Below are 15,586 nucleotides of genomic sequence, written 5' to 3'. Positions count from 1 at the left end.
AAAGATATATATATATATATATATATATATATATATATATATACAACTTATGCTATGAAAGGAATTAAGTATTCGGAAAATACATCCTTCTGTATCGGAATTTTGTAATTTCGTGCCATTTGATTGCCACTAAACAGTTTATGCAAATGTAAGTGTCGAACAAAGGTTGCGTCTCTCACTGTCGTTCTACCCGTGAAGGAAGTTTCTGTATTTTTGTTAAAATCTTTTATCTTTTATTTACGTTATTTAATATTATCAAGTTTAAAGTAAATATCCGTTTTTGTTAAATAGAATTTTATTTCTTAAGGAATTTTAACATTTTCATTCATGAATTGTTAGTAGGTGATCATTGTTGACAGCTGATAATTTAATATGATCGCAACTTATTTTTAACTATATGACGAAAAAAATTTATAAGATCATAAGAAAGAAATACAGGCATGTGAAAATAAATTCTAAAATCTAAATCTTCTTAAACTTATCTAGCGTTTTCGCATTGTATTCCATCTTTTCATACGATGTATTGATTATTAGTAGCTATAATAGCTAACCACAATTATGATATTTCATCAAATTACAGTCACTTACGTTGTTAGATTATTACTATTATTTGAATCTAACTTATTTAGAAACATTTTTCAAAACAATCATTTGATCCGATCAATGTTGAGGTCAAATTAGTCAATACAGAAATTTTTAATATTGGGGAGAAAAGATTAAAAATGATATCAGGATTTATCTTGTAATAATCGATAATGTAATCTATATCTTCAATATCTCGATTCTCAACTCGATTCATACCGATATCAGGCGCTTAGGAATATTTAAATCACAGCATGTATAATGCAGCACACTCTGCACGTTTATTGTATACGCGAAGAGATACGAGAAATCCATAAGCATAAGCTATGAAACGTATCGCTGTTCATAATACATCGAAATTCATACATATTCCTTGCATAGTAGAGCAAAGAGAGTCAAGTGGCTCCTATATTGCACGGTCTGCTCGAATAGATCGTTTCAATTTACGAGAATATCACGAAGCTTCTCTTATTCAACACGTCAGGGCACAATTGGGATCTTGGATAGGGTTAGAGACAGCAAACAATGTCATCGAGCGTTTAATCGAAGGGTGTGCAGAACAGGAGGAGTGTTTTCTCTCCGATATTTACCTCGAGCGGAACAATTCGTCGGAGCGAACTGTACATACGTCTTACGAGGAAGATGGAATTGCGTGTTAGTACGTTGGGATTGGCCGTGGCGCCACCCGCCAACCCACTCCGCGAAGACTTTCAGTCGAGTTCGAACCTTCGTCGGGTGTGGAGTGTGTGTTGTATCGTTGTGTGTCAGTGTTCAGATTATTCACTGAAAATTAAGGTAAGAGAACTTTTTCACTTAATAACTACCTAAATACATAACAGCGATACGTATCCTTTGGATTTATTCGACGATTATAACCGGTATACGGAGCCGGCGAATAAGTCGCGAGAAAAGCCTTTAACCATGTCCTTGTTCTCATTGTTAGCCGGTGTTGCATGGAAACGAAGAGATTGGTGTGGTGTGCGATCGAGTTTCAATAATTTCTTTCCAAGCTCATGCTTGAAATACGTACCGGGTCTAAGTAACCGTCGGCGTTCTAACGAAAGCAACAACAAGAGACAGCGCCTCTCCTACGAGAGACAGAGAGAGAACGTGGTGGCGCTCAGAGCTGTCTTCGTGTGTACTCTCGGGATCGATACACAGTACACACTTGGCGCGACGTTCGTGTAAGGTTACGGTTTGTACGGGATCGCATGCGGGTGTGTATAGCAGCCTCTTTCCACGCTTGTCTCTCGCGGCGTCGTCGTTTCGTTGTATTACGTGTCTCCTCTTTACGTACATGTTCCCTAACAACGAGGGTGGACTTTCGGTGTAGCTACGAGACAAAATTCAAAGAAATCGAGAAGTATACGCGCCGTACTATGCGGGCACCTCGTGAAACGCACCCTCTCTCAAGGCTATCGCGCCGGCAACCGATCCTGAAAAGAAACGCATGAAAATGACAAGTAAGTGCTACGAATATATTCAAAGGGAAGATTCGGTGTTTGGCATTTCACGCACTGTGAATTACAATAATGAGACTTGTTCTGCACTTTTCTTTCTATGAATACATTACATAGAAAATGTTACCGGTTACCTTAACCACTATCGCTTGACTTAAAAGACGGAAGAATAATCTCGCTAAAGCAAAATTATCCTTGTCTTATAATATCGAGTCATGCTTGTGATGGATTATGGTCGAAACATCCGAACAAGAAGCATTTTCATCTTAATCTCTTCCCTGAGTTTATAAACTTCAAGATTATTAGATATTTCTGGAATTTTAGTGATCTTTATATTAGTTGCAACGTTGTGAAAGAAAATAATTGATGTAGAGGTCCCTTTATAAAAGTTACGAAAAATCCATTAATATACTTATACCTATTATACACATCCTACGACTGTTCTTTCGTGGACACGATTTAAACTAAGTTCGTTGTCACTTTGGAAGAGTTAATGAAAAATAACATTTTACTTTGAATTCGTTACTTTGAAATATAAGTTACGTATTAGATTTGCCGTACAAAATATCCACGATCCACTTTAACCGGCAAAAGTCTATTTAGATTGAACGACAAGCATAGGTTTATTTCGACTGTCAGTCAGTTCGCATAAAAACAATTCCACTCATGATACACCTCTTAACCTCAATAGAAAAATAATATTAAACGTAGCGTGACAACGCGCAATAACGCGAAGCAAATTCTTCTTTCACCGCGCTGTATAACCTGCACGCTACCGTATTTTCAATATGTCCAGTTGAATTTTTAACAAGAATATTCTCTTTTTCTTCATAAGAGGAAGTCAAAGGTGAACAAGGAGTTAAAAGCACACATCGTCTCGCATCGAATTCGACATTTTTTCCTGTGTTCTCCTGAAAGTCGGCACGGTGACCGACAACAGAATAATCATAATACGCTGGACAGATTGTGGGAACCGAAGAACCGCAGTGCGCGCGATCGTCTCAGATTAGGATAGGATTCGCTGAACCAGTGACTTTTTACGTAATAAGAAATTGTTGACATTCTAACCTATTTATCGACTCAACAATCAATCGTATTTACTAGCGACCAACTTGCATAGATACATCAAATGTTTCATGAAAATTCCTCCGTGTGTAGTTCTTACTTTTGCCTTTAACCTTTTATCTAACGATTTCCAAGTAACTATTTTTACTAACAGAAAATATCTTTTTCATCTTTGACTATTCATGCCATCTACGATTGTTATTTAAATTGCTCTAGTTGTCTTTAACGAGTCTTATCTGTTGCATGAACCAGCTGTGAAGCATCCTCTGACTATGACTCACCTTCATCTATGACTTTACTATATTCATGCATGTTAATGTATAACCTATATGTATATATAAGGTGACCCTACAGGAACTCTGGTCATGCACTTTTCTTTGTTTCAAAGCATCTACTAATAGTACCAAAAAGATATCAGAATAATAATATGATCTTCCACAGAAATTTGATGGATTTGCAATGGTGGTTTTGTGATACAATACCTTTTTTTGTAAAGTACAAACGTATATTGATAAAGGCTTGCTTTTCTCTTTATTTTGATTTTTTTAATGCAAACTTTATATTTCACTTGATAATCATAGTGGTAGGAAGCTTCGTAAAGACTATCGGGGAGTTTCATAAGCAATAAAAACGACACGAGGCGTATTGGAATCGCGAGAACTGTACAGCAAGTATAGATGTTATTCGCGCGTTTTTTTTTCGTTGCTAGGGCAACCTAGATCGCACGACGTTACTAACCTTAATGCTTCTTACGACACGAACGTGATGAATCGTGGAATCGCGATTAATCGATTTGTAATAAGAGCTACGCTGTTAAAACGACTGAAAATCGTTCAAAACAGCCGATACATCGAAACGAAGAACTAAACACAAAATATGTATGTACAATGTATGTATACTTCGATAGTCACGGCTTTCACGCGAAATTTTATCCTTGTATGTATGTACTCGGCAAGATAGGTTAGTAAACAGCGGAAAAAATCAAAACAGGTGTGCAAACTGTGTACACTACATTAGTAACATGCTGGCACTTCGGACTCGTTGTTTCTTGCTAGTTTTTATTTTTTTCAATGATTTAAAACCAACAGAACGCCTGTGTGTCAACAGAGAATTTGCGTTTCACGTAACGTTGCTACGCAGCAAAACTCTAGTTCGCTTTTGTTCGAGGTATGAGTCCTCTATCGAGATGTTCCGAATCAATAACAAACCAACTGAAAGTGGTGTCAATTTCAGTGAAACTAGAACACGACAGTATTATTTCGTTAAGCGGCGTGCGTGGAAAGGTTAGTCTCGAGGTATGCGGTTCATTCAAACTTACCATGCTTTGCGGAAAATTTATATTTTCGACCGAAAACTAACTCTCGGCTGTCGTGTACAATGATAAAAACAGTTACCCGGAAACAGGGGTACGTTTGTGTTAGTGATAACCTCCTCGCTGAATCACGAGCAAAGATAATCAACCGGTCGTGTAACGAATGAAATGTTAGGTTATCTCGTAAAGATGTATCCTCACTGGTACTCGCAAATAGTTTGTCGCCTGTTTGTCATTTGTTTGCGTATTATCTGCAAACACATATATTCATGAAACATGGGATAACATAGAATGGACACAAAATGTTTGCGAGCGTCTTGCCACTACTATTCGTGAACTGTTCACGAACTGGTTCGCCGTCTTAACCTATTAAGGATCAAGAAACAGTTTATCACGATGTTATAAGTACTTGAATTTCTTCATTGAGAAAATTATAGAATGTAAGTAGAAGAAATAGCGACAAAAAGAATATTGATCGTATCCTTGAAATTCTCTTCCATCTTCTTAGTCACAAGGATATTAAGCGTTAACGCTATGTTATTCCCTAATGCGATTTTTCTGAGAGTTGTGTTTGAAACCATGGAGGCCATCAGGATGATAAAATGATCCAGTCATCTCGTCTATTTTATTTGAAATTAAGATAATTGAGATACTGTTAAACACATCCGATGACCGATCGTTTTGATCGTTTAACGATTTTATTTCATGTACCCAATTAAATGTGAGTAATGCTTTAGATTTTCATAGTTAATGTTGTAATACTATGCGGTAATCCATCCCTTACGCTTTAACAAGCACTTGTTAACACGATGTTAAATATGAATATGCGGGTTAGTTTATGAATAGGAAATTGTATTCTGCGTATCGTATTAAATTCAATCTCCGTTGAATAGGTTCCATGGATTGTAATTCTTGCGACATTAATTTCAGGATGTATTGATGTACGATGTCTACTCTTCGCTTAATAATCGAAATAATCGATAATCAATTGTAGAATGAGAAAATGGAGACTAAGGAACAAAGTAAGAAAACATCGTCACAGCGTTTAAATGTCGTCGCACCAGATTTCTAACTCGGTGGAAATAATTGGGCCAATCAATAGTTACGACTACCCTTAGTACACGCTTCGCTTCTAATGAACTCAAATCACGCGCGAAGTCATCATAACGCGCTCAATTCGTAGTCGATAAACGAGCTATGAATTATTATGTTCCATCTACATGTATAATTTGTATCACACAGATGGCTATCGTTGTAACATATCGGCATATGATTCGTCGTCTTCGTGGACTCTTAATAAGAAAAAAATAAATCAATGAACCAGGAACGGCCCGTAAGCTATGGAACCGAGAAAAGCTAATTTTTGGAACTTTTCTCTGTCCGTTTGTACTCGCATCACGTAAAAACGACTGAACGGATTTTGATGAGATTTTCTCTGTCGTATAGCCTAGTGACCACGAAAGATAACGGGGTGTATTCCATCTCGATCTGTTTCGTAGAAGCTGAGAAATAGCCTGTCATCTGAGTTGTGTGCGCTCCCACGTTTCCTAAAAGTCAAGCAACGATGATTATTTTTCACGTCGTGTAATTTAATATTTTCTACTACAGGGAATAACCCAATTGTTAGTATAAAAAATACGTAGGTATATTACTCATAAAAATTAATCCGCTTGAAAATTCTTCCATACATTAGTAGTCCACGCGAACGAAATCGCGTGCAAAAGCTAATGATCGCACTGAACAGGCTGCTTCCTATCGACACAATGGTATAGTAATAAACTAGAATAAAACAATGATCGAGTCGAGTCCTCGACGTTTGCACGCTCTTCGTTCCATCGATAATTCGCCTTCTTATCCTCGTACCTTTGTACCTCTGGCTTCTTAATGAAAATGCTTCCGGTAGTTACCTATCGTAGACCACCGGATACGATCGGACACGTCAATCATATTTATTAACATACAATACACTATGACATACCTCTCGTTACGATTCGGAATCTCAAACATCCCATTGACATCCATCAACGATCCACGAAAGGAACCATCCACAGCAACTCATTCGTATAGAAAAGAAAGCTTCATACTGAAATTCCCGGTGATTCATGATGCCCGTGAAAGGCTCGTCGCAGTGTGCGAGCCTCTCCACGAGGAGCAGGCTCTCCAGAGACGAGGAGATTTTCGCGTGACACGCGACCACGTTCTCTCAGAGCACGCGTGTTTCGCGGCTGAATCGAACGGAAGCGTTATTGAATCGGCAATACGGCCGAGTGGCTCATTGGAATGCAGTGATGCATCGCTATATACATATACGTGAAGCTGGCGGGTGCCGGTGGCCGATGTGTATAGCGCATCTTCGGGCTTAAACAAACGATCGGTATGCAAGGTGAGAGGCCGACCTATTCAGGCCTCGACGGAATGCAGAAAAAGCCGACGTTTCCAGACAAAAGGTATCGGCACTAGGTTCTGACCGAGTGGAAGTCTTCCTGGAGCCCGTTATTCGCTTGTCGCCCTGCTTCTTCATCCTTGAAAACGAGCCGGGGAATCTGAAACCCTCATCCGTACGGGAGAATTCGTTCTGTTCTAGACAAAACGTGTTACGCACGTGCTTCTTCTACTGAAAGATGTTGTTTCAACGAATGGAAAAGCAAAAGGAAAAAAGTTAGGCTCTAAGGTTGCAGTGGAAAAATAATAGCGCTTCGATGTATATCGAATGTTTGATATATTGACAAAATTCTCGGTTATCGACGAGTAGTCAGTTGTTTGGGCTTGTTATGCTTCCAACAACCTGCACTGAGTCGAAAAAATCCTGGACACGAATTTATCGTGTGGTTGGTCTTATGGCTGCTCCGAGTTAGACATGGGTGAGCTCCGAGGGTGCACCACTATTTTTGGAGTACTCGAAGTTGACTACATAGATACTTGTGATTTCTTTATAATTACCATGTTATGTGGTATTAATAATCGTTGCGTTCATGTTGGTGTATGATGAAAATTGAAAAGGAAAAAAATGAGGAAATATTGGTATGGAAAAAGATGTTCTATGTAATATAATATAATCTTTTGATATAAAACGATATGATATGGTAAAATGATTCGATAGATGATATGGTAAATACGTATATCGAATTTGAAAGAAAATTAGACAATATCGAGCGGAAATGGTCTGTACGAACTCCAAAAATCACTTTCGTAGAGTGAAGTAAGCGGGGACTGGTCAGGAAACAGCTCACCAGATAACTTCTTTCGAAGCTTTCTCTTCGGCTTATCGGACAACTACGAGGCAATAACCGAAGCCGAACGAAATTACGTAAACGTTTTCGAATTTAGAACTGGATAACGACTAATCCCGAAGGAATAAAGAGTTTCTAGTGCTGTTAATCCAACACGGAGGAAAAACGCCGAGGGCGAAACTCGGCGTATTGCGACAAAAGAAACTTCTTTCTAGGCTGCTCACGGGAAGGAAAATATATGAACAGGGCAGTGACAAAAAACCTGCTTTATGTAGCTGCTCCTGTATCCTCTTGGATTCTTTCGCGAAATTTCTCACCGAACGAATTTAATTTCGAATCGCGCTCGTCCAATTATCAGGTCCGATTCATTAAATTGCTATTGTACGCTGTAAAGCTATGCTACGCTGTAAAGAGGCTTGTAATCGTCCGTGCGACGACGATTTTTCAATAACTTGTCGATTCGCTAACGTTTATCGGTCGATACATTTTCGAGTGAGAAAGATTCAGGTCGACGCGCAAAGCGGTATCACGATCAAATTTTAATCAAGCGGTCCAAGCGATTCAAACTGAACTTTATTCTTGTCGATTTTCCCATTTTATCCGTAACGTTGGTAACGAAACGCGAGTCGTGTGAAGTCAACCTGTAAGCTCGAAGAAACGTGAAAAGCGGCGCCGGGTAGATGAAAGCGCTGTTATAATCATTTAGATATAAAGAACGGTCCGGAAGAAGCAACTTTCAGCCGGTTTCCGTCGCAAATTATCTTTGAATTAACATCGCGAAATATGGTTCTCCGCGGCGACGAAGACGACGACGACGACGACGTCGTTCCTTTTCAGAGGTTGAATTTTCCGTGCAAACGCTTCGGGCCTCGTTGCACGAAGTTACCTAGAGTATCGCGAGACGAGAGGAAGTGAGAAGAGAGGCAGACTCAGGGCAGGGACTTTTTAACAGTAGAATTGCAAAGCAAACTATGCAAAAGCGCCTCGGGTATAGCATCTTCGTCTCTCTCGTTCTTTTTATCTTTCGCGTGGCTTGATGAAAAGAAAAATTACCCGGCCAGAAAGAGAACACAAATAAATTATCCCTCGGACACGGCAGTTGTCCGCCACCTTCGACATGTTACGCTAATTATTCGAGTAACTTGAGATTGAACGACGCCGTTTATTAACACGCCTCTTCCTCTATCTGGTTAGAGGATCGTTCGAATGAATATGCAAGCGATTAATCGAGATGAGAAGCGCGTCCAGCCGATTCAAGCGGCATTTTCGAATGTACCGAGAATCTGCGTTGTCAGAGACAAGTTGGCGATTGTTTCGCGAAAGTGAGACAGCATCAGAGTTAGGTTTATTTCGGTCGATTTGGTTAATCGTTTTGGAAGTTTCAATGAGAAGCGACCGATTCCATGATCGTCTACGATTGTCCATCCGTAGATGTCTCTATGGGTTTATAACTGGAAGTTTGTTTGCTTCTAAAACAACTATCGGAATGAGTCGTATCTTACCTCTGGCTGATCTGAAATCCGCTATAAACGAATTCCTCGGCAGCAGTATAACGATACAGAGACGAAACGATGAAATACCATAGCACAGTAACTGCAAAACGTATTTGTACGCTTGCTTACAGCTCCCAACGAAGTGCATCGTACGTATTTCGTTTCCTACATCTTTTACGAGGGAAGCAGTGAACGAATATTCGTACATTCGTTGTAAGGAACGTTAGGAAAAAATTGCGAGGTTATTTTCTGGAGGGAGAAACGAGGTGGTCGCGTATCGGTGAGTGCATTTTAAAAGTTGCACTGGATCGGTGAACTGGGTAGCGCGAAAAGGGTCGCTAAAGGGAAACTTTTATAATTAAAAACGAGCCAGAAAAAGTAGCGTAAACAGCGTTATAGCCTGGTCCCGGAATGCGCACGATCCCGGGCATCTAGCAACAAATGTCCGACGTGAAACGTAATGGACGCTGAGGAAAGTACATAATTACCATAAAACGCGAGTAATATTAAAGCTAAAGCGTTGGATTTCCTTTTACGAATAAACGAACGTCAAGTCGTTCGTCTCCTCTGGCTGGTGTCCTAAAATTTTTCCTCCACGAAGATTACCGTCGTTCCGACCGTGAAAAGACAAGTGAAACAGCCTAATACGATTTTTACTGTATTACGTAATAATGCGCAAGGGAAATAGAATATGCAAGTACAGGATCGCAAAGAGTTAACTATTTAACTTAGCGACGATGACCGTAAGTCATGTGGCATCGACCTTCTGAATGACCGCTCGATAGCTATAGGGTAGCCGAAGCGGCATCGATCGAGCAATTATTTGTTATTCTTTCAATACTTTTATCTTCATTTGCCGTTACTCTCTTGTGTTATATTCCGAACGGTCTGCTCTTACATATTCGCGTCCTTATTTTTATTCGATAAAAACGAATGACTAATAATCAAGGGATTTGGAACGGTCATTCTGCGACAGCGGTGATTCATCGAAGCGATGGTTCATCGGTCAACTTAATCTACTTTGACTTTATAATGTCGAGTCAATATTCTTTGTATTATTCGAGTACGTTATATCGGAGTACTATTTTTCAATCGTAAAGTAACGTTAATGTCAGAAAATCTCCCGTTCTCCTGCGATCTCCGTATGACGTAAAGGTACCATAAAACTACCTTCCAATATCGAAAACATCGAACTCGAATAAAAAAGATATCGATCGAGCTATCATGGAATTGTATAAAAAGCAGCGTATCCTATCACGAAAAACCTGAAATTCCAATGGGAGAATGGAAAATCGAATGGAACGAGCCGTTCGTAGAAAGCACGGTAATCGAAAGGCACCGGAAACCACGCGGAAAGGAAAGGTTGACCAAAGAAAAATTTCCCAAGCATCTGGTCGACAGTTCTGTTTATTCGGTCACATGGCGCATTCGGCTTTGGGAACGTTGTAAATCGTCGCGTTTACCACGAGAAGACACACGATGTGGCATCTGGTCGAAAAATCGCGTCCCTGCTCCACCTTCCGCCCAGCCCAATCCGCCTTCGTCCCATGTGCTTTTTCTTCCTTCTTTTCCCTCTGCCACAGTAAATCCGTCTCGCTTCTTAAAGTCCTTCTCTAGGATTTAAACTGGCCAACTTCCGGCTAATGTGCTCGCGGCAATATTTACCTAGTACCTTGCCGTGAATTTATCACTCTGGCGTGCAAGATACGGCAGAGACTCTCGCGATTTTTTATCTGTCGCGACTTAAATTGTTCGAATTGGATTCGTGCGCGGTCTCTTCCAGCTCGACTTTCAATTACATATCCGAGGAATGGTGCTAGAGAGAGACCAAGCACGGGCAAACGGCAGAGTCTCGTTAACTCGTGTTCGTTGCTTTGAGAAATATACACGATACGTGAGTTCGTGGGTGTTCGTTGGAAGAAAGATTAATAATTATAGCGCAAATAGTATTAATCGATTGCTCTTTCCCGAGGATTGCTAAGCCTTTGTAGGAACTGTTCGCAGACGTGGTCGGCACGTAAGATAGATAGAACGGAGGAGCTCGTTTATCTTTACCGGAGACGATCTTTTTAAATTTATGACGAGGAAAATTGCAAAATGGTCGCTTGGTAATGCATCAATGGCACCGATTGCCTATTTGGAATTTCATAAAACGCCTTTGGCATGATAAAGGGCGCACTTTGGAACAGCCATGCATAGGAATTAAGGAACGTGAAAAATGAAACTGCAACACATTTTATATAATCCCCTTGTATCCTCATAGGCACTCGATTTCCTTTGTCATTAAAATTTCAATTATATACTTTCTTCGACGCTGCATATTCCGACGAATATTTCTTATCGCTTTCTCTTCCCAACGATAGATATAATAATTAGGCCGGATGTTAAACTGGATCGAGTAATAATTAATTAGCGTTATAATTGGAAGGTTTCTAGTATTCTAGCCTGCTTCGAGTAGAATTTGACACCAATGGGTATCGATCTACATCGGATTAATCCATCGTTTCGGAATCCGCGATTTTCATCGATACTTGGTTCCAGGAACTGGCTGGCATTCCCATCGACGAACTGGATTCGGTATTTGCATTCCGTAACCATTCCTTGAACGACGTTATTGGTTCCTCGAAGCTCGACAGCAGAGCCAGGATAATACGAAGAACTGAAAGAGATCCTTAGCTGACTGATTCCTTCTCCGGAATGGAGAAGTACCTTTGAAGATTTAAAACAGTCAAGCTTCGTTCTTCCTTTCTACCTTCGGCTTCCACTTTCTTCTAGCTCCACTTTGTCAACGAGCTAGGAAAAATTAATGCCCTCGTAATACTTATGTTCACTCGGTATTAAAGGAAACCTTATTAAACGAATGTTTGAATAACGACCACAGTTCCTCAGATTTAAAGATATTCGCAGAGCGAAACGTGCACGTCCGGCGATTTTGCGTAGCAGTCGACATCAAGAAGAAATTAAGGAGCCAAATGACGAACATCGGCATTGGATAACTTTAATTAAAACTTTGCACTCGAGGACTTTTTCGGTCGGGCGTAGCAGCTACTTCGGATGATTTAGCGTATACGTGACGCGTGCCTTACAGTTAGCGTAAAATGATTTTATGTGTAAATTAACTTATAAAAATATTACATTCTAATGATTATATCTTTGAAGATATGATTTTTTAATATTAATTTCTGTATTTTTTTTTTTTGTATGATAATTCATCACCAAGATGCATTCTTGAATATAATCGATCTCATTTTTCAACAGTTCAAAATCAAGTTCATCTTCATTTCAGCTAATTTCACTTCCGAAAATCATTTTTTTTAGAGTTTCTAAACTATAATACTTTTGCCATGACCGTCGAATCCGAATTAACGTTGGAGACGTTGTCAGAACCATAGTTTCGGAGGGATATGGGATTAAATATTTTATTTGCATTTTAAAGTCCAATACTTTACACTTCCTAACAAAGAACACAAAGAGTTAAGGAACCAATATTGCACTCTCGTCAATTGGAGATGTCGAAATCTAGCATAAACAGGGATCGTCGCCTCTCGAGTGCAAAGGATTAGGACCGGTAAGCATTAGAAATAAACGTAGAAGTCAGAGTTCAGATGATTTCGATATTACGATTTTTTGAATATCAAACGTCACGTTAGAGACTGAGAATTCTTTGTATTCGATGGACTAATCTAAGTAGTGATCTAAGAATCGAATCACGGTTAAATGGATAAAGATGTCGGCTAGAAACTATCGCTACCAATCTGAAACGAAACTGGAATCCCGGATTCCGGTTTCTGGGTTGGAAGGAATTACGTTATTTAGCGGTGAAATTTTTCTTGGCGTTGTTCAGGTTACGAGCACGCCGCGGCGCCAGAAGGAACGCGGAAAGGGGAGACGTTGAAAGAGGGCGACTCTCTTTCGCCGGGGAGCATCGACGTTTCGAATCTTTGTAACAGACGGTGGCTGCGGTTTAACTTTGTAACGCGGATAATAGCGTCGCGGCAAGTTTTCCTACCCCTCCCGCCACCATTCTGTCCTCGTAATTTCGTTTCGCTGCAAGCGTACACTTTTATCAAGCGCCCTGCTGCTTATCGATGCACCTCCTCCGGTCGCGTACGTTTCCCTTTTGGGGTTTTCCTTCCGCGGAGACAAAAGGTGGATCGATCTACGCGACGAACAATCGCGTTCTAATAACGAGACACATTATATCCGTATAATCCATTGTACGATGAATTGTTCATTTTAGAATTGTCGTTTCTCAAACTAATTCTTGACTAATTACAATACTTTTACGATGTCTGCAAAATATATCTTCGTGCTTGTAACACGAAGCTTCTATTTAATTGTACGAACGTAGCAACGATGTCCGTGTCGTATTACGGCGCTTTATCGCTGCACCAAGTTTTCCCGTTTTCTTCTTTCCTCCACGGAGTTGAAGATTTTCAAGAGCGAACTTATCTCACGGAATACCACGAACGTTATTACCTCGTGTAATTACCAAAATATCGTTACGATCAAACGTCACCGCACGAACCACGAACGAATCACGCTGCCCTAGACACGCGGATATCACGAGACGGTTTATCGCTACCTTAAAACTGTCAAAGTTCACGAAACCGCAACCAATTAATTCGAAAGCTCGAAAACTCGCATGTCACCAAACACGATCGTTCCGTAATAGCGTTCAGGATATCAATTTCGTATCGATTAATCGAGTCACGGAACCGATCAAGTAGCGAACGAAGAGCTGCGGCTATAAGGATCGGGAATAGATTTCGATCGGTTGGATTCAACGGTTCGATAACGAAGCGAAATATCGAACTGGGAAGGCGTGGCATAAAGGAGCCCGCTGGAGTTAACCGCGAGAGCGCAGAAATCGATCGGCGGAAGTCGTTGCTTTCCATCTCTCTCTCCCTTTTTCGTCCACCCCGCTCACCCTCGCTCTCGCTCTTTCTCTCGCTCTTTCTCTCCTCGTATAGCTTCGCCGTTTCCTCTTCGACGTATTGCTGACATTGTTGTATCGGGTGACGTACACCGGTTCATCGTACGCCCAGAGACAGGAATTACTCATCGCGATTCATTCAAAATCACCGGTTAACTGCTGCGATCCGGAAATACCCGCTTACGAAAAAGCCGGCCTAGATACACATCAAGGAAAATCATCATTTTTAAATCACCAGCAACGCACAATTCATCGAGGGCACAAATGCGGCAACTTTCTTTTCTATCTCTTCTTTTCTTCTTTTTCTGTTTTCTTCTTTGTTTCTTTTTTTTTGTATTTTGTTTTATTCCTCTTTTTTTTCTTCTTCTTTATGGCGATAGCTTCTTGCAGTTGATGTGGCGTATCGCGTCGTGTCGATTCGATATTCCGCGTACCAGCGGTGGCTGAGGAATTGGGGCCACGAACGAGAGAAAGATAACGAAGCCTGACCTATTTGACGCTTTCTTGCGCTCGACGCTTTGGGAACGGTTTTTGAGGTACATGCCCTGTTTCTCTCGTTGTAACGCGTGTAGAAGACTTTATCAATTTCCGTAGAATGCGGTCTGGTTACGCGATGTGTGGGTCTCTTTGTGCTAAATACATAAAAGTTACCGCTCGATGTATCTGCGCGATAATTTAGTAAATTGGCAATTTCTCAAGCACTTTGTTATCTTCGTTAGAGTCAAAGGTTTGGGGATTAACACGACCTATAATTAAACTATTAGAAGCGAGGTAAAGAGGAAGAAAATTACGTGGCAAAAGTGGTACGTTAAAATTCAGTAAACTGCCGAGGAAAATGTCCCGCATGATCTTTATCGCGATTTTGCAAACGTTTTACGACACCGTCCAGTGGAAAGTGCAAGTACCCCCGTAATTCGAATTATCCGGGCCGGTTGAACGCGGTCGTTCGAAATTTGTCGTCCAGCTTTTTACCCTGATCCTCTTCCTCGTAGACTCATAGTCGTCGACACCGTATCGAGCCCTGAATAGCCAGCTCGCCGTGTGCAGTAGTTTCCAACGTTTCAAGCTGTCGACAAGCTCCGAACCGAACGAACTTGCCCCGTAAAAAATGTTTTACCTCTCGAAATACAGGGGATGCAAATTTTTCCTCTCTTCCACGTCTGCTGCTTCTCGATTTTTTTCTGCTCCCGTATTTTAAAAGCTCTCTAACCTCCTCCCTCTCTTGGTGAAAGAGAAAAGGACGAAAGAAAAAAGGGGACAGAAAAGAGAAAAAGTGGCAGCGGAGCGCGGATGGTTCGTGCTTTTGGTCGTGCAACAGAATTCTGGCGATAGAATTTTACACTGATCGCGAAAGATAGAAATTCGTCGCGTCGAAACAACACGGCGATGACTAGCGTCACGCGATTCTTTTCGTCGTAAACGTGGCCGATCGTAAAAAACTGAGGATCGTCCCTTGGAAAACTCTCGATGCAATTTTATCGCGAATAAAGTATTTCTCCAAGAATAAC

General features: G+C 40.6%; 1 protein-coding gene across 3 annotated transcripts in view; it reads left to right on the top strand.

Moving 5' to 3' along the window:
• Positions 1–993: 993 nt before the first annotated feature.
• Positions 994–15,586, top strand: part of LOC122569163 (protein tweety) — a 40,141-nt gene continuing 25,548 nt past the window's right edge. Inside the window, exons 1-2 of one of the 3 annotated variants that reach the window (XM_043729748.1) lie at positions 994–1,377; positions 1,526–2,045. The gene's annotated coding sequence lies outside the window, so the exon portion shown is untranslated. The remainder of the gene's footprint in view (positions 1,378–1,525; positions 2,046–15,586) is intronic. The other 2 variants (XM_043729747.1, XM_043729749.1) reach the window with 2 other exon arrangements.

The sequence above is a fragment of the Bombus pyrosoma genome, linkage group LG7 (assembly GCF_014825855.1).
Source record: "Bombus pyrosoma isolate SC7728 linkage group LG7, ASM1482585v1, whole genome shotgun sequence".
In the NCBI taxonomy this organism is placed as follows: domain Eukaryota; kingdom Metazoa; phylum Arthropoda; class Insecta; order Hymenoptera; family Apidae; genus Bombus; species Bombus pyrosoma.
The sequence above is the reverse complement of the archived record's forward strand: the minus strand, read 5'-3'. Positions and strand labels throughout refer to the sequence as shown.